This window comes from Macaca mulatta, chromosome 7 (assembly GCF_049350105.2).
Source record: "Macaca mulatta isolate MMU2019108-1 chromosome 7, T2T-MMU8v2.0, whole genome shotgun sequence".
NCBI classification, from domain to species: domain Eukaryota; kingdom Metazoa; phylum Chordata; class Mammalia; order Primates; family Cercopithecidae; genus Macaca; species Macaca mulatta.
In genome coordinates this window covers 3,886,413-3,890,408 of record NC_133412.1, presented here as the reverse complement: position 1 = coordinate 3,890,408, position 3,996 = coordinate 3,886,413, and the positions used below count along the sequence as shown (strand labels likewise).

The 3,996-nt window shown below is 46.4% G+C and overlaps 1 non-coding gene across 1 annotated transcript; it reads right to left on the bottom strand.

Annotated features, from left to right (window-relative positions):
- Positions 1-1,355: 1,355 nt before the first annotated feature.
- Positions 1,356-1,427, bottom strand: TRNAE-UUC (transfer RNA glutamic acid (anticodon UUC)). Its single transcript has one exon. It is a non-coding gene; the product is annotated as a tRNA-Glu (tRNA).
- Between the last annotated feature and the right edge of the window lie 2,569 nt (positions 1,428-3,996).

The following is a 3,996-nucleotide window of genomic DNA, read 5'->3' as shown; positions in this document are numbered from 1 at the left end:
ACCCTGGAGTTGCCTAATGGAAGCAGGAATGGGGAGTTCCCACTCCCACTACACAGTCTTTTAAGATTGAGTTCTGTACATCATCCCCTGTAAATATGTCTCAGATGGCAACCAGTGTGAGAGATATTTACAGGACAAGCTTTTCAGAACTCAATCTTAAAACAATTGTCATATGTCACATAATGGAAAAGTCTAATGCAAAAATTGCAAAGATTCAAATGATCTTTTGGGCCAAATCTTATATTGCCTGCAGTACAAACTGAGAGCATAGAATCAAAATTCGGTCAAGGAATGGAAGTGACTATCTCTGCATGAATAGTACAATTTCCCCCCCCCACATAATATCATATTCCTGTCTGCAACTCATGCTGTTGGTTCATGAATGGTTCAGGCTCTCACTGGTCCATGTTCGTGCTTTCTAGACTGATGTTGATTTTGATTTTGATTGTCCGAATTAGGCTGAAGCATCAGCATTGGAAGTAGTCACAATTTGGTTAGTCCAAGTGAGTGGCACAAGGATTGTTTCAAACAGTAGAACTTTCCAAGGAGATGACCCTGCCTGTTCTGGAAGCGGTCAGCTCTCCACTACTCAGGCTTATATTATGGTTAAGAGAATGCAGGCCTAAGCACGGAAAGCAATATTTGAATCCCATTCGGGAAATGGCTTAGAAGCCAAGAAAGTTTCAAGAACTTTCCACCTCTGAAAATGTGTATTTGCTACGAGTGTTGACCTCAACTTAGCCACATGTGTGATTCTATCCAGAGGCTGATCCCGTGCCTCAGTTTCCCCAACTTCTGTGAAAGCTGACTTGGTGAATGGGATCTGGTGTCTGTCCTTACCCTCTACGTCCCTGTGCAAACCTCTACTGAAGCTATATTTCTACTTGCAGACCTCTCACTTCTTTATATCCCAGCCCCATTGACTTCTGCTTCAGGAAGCGCCTCCCCTCCCTTCTCAGTCCTCAAACTTCAGAGGGAGGCTCCTGTGGCTGGGATCTTCCATGCTCCTTCTTGTCCCTCCATCCTGTTCACCATCTTGCTATCTGCAGGCTGGAAACACTCACTGAGGGCATAGAGAACAGTGAATTGCCTAGAACGTAAGAATTCCTTTGTAAGATTTGACACCTAAATATTATCATTATTTGTTGTGAAAATTTGGTATGCAAGCACAGCAATGCTGATTACATAGCCCGTTTTGGGGGGCGTTTGCGAACTACGAGGAGAGTTTTCAGGTCTCCACACACCCTTGAGGATTATGTCGCTTTTCACAGTCGTGTTTTTAAGCTTCTTGCTAAGGCTTATAAATTTACGAGTTTCACTACGTTCCAAAGGAAAAAAAAAAAAAAAACCCTGCATTCCCACACCGGGAGTCGAACCCGGGCCGCCTGGGTGAAAACCAGGAATCCTAACCGCTAGACCATGTGGGAGATGACGAGAGAACACTCGGTTCTAAACTAATTGAATCATTTCCGCCTGCCCTTGCCTTCCGCGCTCCGCCCCGCCTCTGACAACAAAGCCCTGTCCGCGCCTGCGCGGGCTTTCGGCGCTGCCCCGTTGCTGACGGCGCGGTGCTCCTCGAAAGGCGGAGGCGGGGTTTGGCGCTGCGGCTCCCGGTACCGCCGGTTGTTCTGCGCGGAGGCCGCTAACCCGTCGCACCCCGGCTCGCGGAGGCCACCCCAGACCTCCTCAGCCCCGGCCAGTAGGAGCCCGCAGCCCGGCCTCAGTTTCCAGAAAGCACCTCCGTGCGATTTGGAAAGAGCACGGTTTGAAGGGCTGCAGAACGGAGCCCCGCAGGCCTGGTCCGGGCGCCGAGCCCCACCTGCCATTAGACCCCATTCTGCCAGTCAGGCCGTTTTAACTGAAATGTTGCATTTAGATGAATTCTAGTTTCGTGAACCAAGCCCGAATGGATGAAACTCATAGGACATGTTTTGGAGCCAAAGGCCTTCCGAAACGGCTGGCTTTAAGATCTTGTTCAGAGAGCCTGCCCTTTGCAGGGACGTGGTTGGAGCTGGAGTTCTTTATCCTCAGCAAACTGATGCAGGGAACAGAAAACCAAACACCGCATGTTCTCACTCACAAGTGGGAGTTAAATATTGAGAACACATGGACACAGAGGGGAACGACACACATGGGATCTATGGGAGGGTGGAGGGTGGAGGAAGGACAGGATCAGGAAAAATAACTAACAGGTGATAGGCTTGGTACCTGGGAGATAAAATAATCCGTACAACCACCCCCCATGACACAAGTTTACCTATGTAACAAAACTACGCGTCCTGCACATGTATCCCTGAACTTGAAAGTTTTTTTTTTTTTAATCTTGTTTAGGGATGGCCTTACATTATTAAAACATTATTAAAACAAAACACCTAAAATCGTAAGGGAAGAACCCACTTATTGCACTACGGTAACAACACTTCCATGGCCAAAAAAAAAAAAAAAAAAAGTAAAAAACTAAACTGCTGAATGGCAGATAAACATGTAAAACCCATAGAAGAAAAAAAAGAGAGAGACTGGTATTATATAGATCAGAAACTACACATGAATGATAATAAGACAATCACTGCAACATAAAAGTGAGAACTTAATGTTCAGCCCCTTCATGGAGAGGAAGCCCATGGCTAAGAGGCATTTGAGAAAGATCTCAGCCTCACTGATACACAGCCAGCATTTGGCCAACAAGCAAAAGCGTGGAAATGTCAGGTACTGGCAAGCATGTGGAGAAAAGGAATTTTCTAGAAACTTGTAAAGCTTGATCAGGGAGGGAGATTGTCAGGATTTCCTAAACGTGCCTATGATCAAGCAATTCCATTTAAAAAATTTTTGCAAAACTAGTACGGTTCTGGAACTGCTGTGCATACACTGAACACGAAGTAATACTGCTTTGAAAATACCTGTGTTAGACACAGCTTAAGGCACAGTAGCACTACCACACTGCAGCCGGCAGAACCGTCCTAAGCAAAAAGCATAGAAGGATGGAGGGGTTACGAGAATCTTAATTTCAGCTCTAAGAATTTCAAAGGTCTATGTGATAAAATAAAATAGTTTTTAAGTATTTCAAACATTTGTGGGAAGAAATCACTATAAACAATGCAACAGCCAGCCCTAGGCTGGGAGAAAATATTTGAAATATTTTTGATAGGAAAAAGTGACTATCCTTACCGCTGAATCTAAGCATTCAAGAAAAACCCACAGAAGGGGCTGAGGCTGTGAATAGAGGACTTAGAGGAGAGGGGTTCTGATTGGTCAGCAAATGGAGGCTGGAGCCAGCTCAACCTTGCTGGTACCATAGCAACACAATTTAAAGCAGTGCTGAAATATCCAGCATTAGGGAGGAAGTGAGGCCACAATCTCAGACAATGACAATAGGTACAGCCCCTTTGGGGCAGGAGCAACCTGACAATTATCTATCAAAATAGGAAGGTGCACCTTCAATCTAGAAATTTCAGTTCAGCGTTGCCCAAGGCCAGGAGCCCTGTGATGGCCATGTCTTAAAGGAGTCAGTCTGGGGGCCAACTCTGGGCAGTAGCAAGCAGTGGGGACTTGGGAACCCTGAGGCCTCTAAATCCCGGTCTGCTGCTCCTACACCAGGACAAGGCCATTCACCTTTCTGACAAATGAACAGAGTGGCTGGCTTTCTCCTGCTGTGCTGTGCAGTTTTGCTGGGAATCGGCCGCCCAGGCACAGGCGGTCTTTCCCAGATGTTTCTCTCTCAGTGGAGCCATGGATGGGTAAGGGGTGAGTCTTAATTCCAGGCCCAGGTGCTTAGACAACTGGCAAGTGTTTCCCACTCTGCTAGTCCGCTACCTGAATGCAGAGGATTCTGAGGCTGGAGGAGGAGCCAGCGCCACAGATGGAAAAAGAGTGGGTCCCTGAGTCACTGCGTGGAAACCACTTCCAACCACCAATGAACACACTGAGTTCTTATAGCCAGAAATAAAGTTTTATTGCATTCATCATTTAAATTTGGGGCTTGTTTGTTATCACTATCCT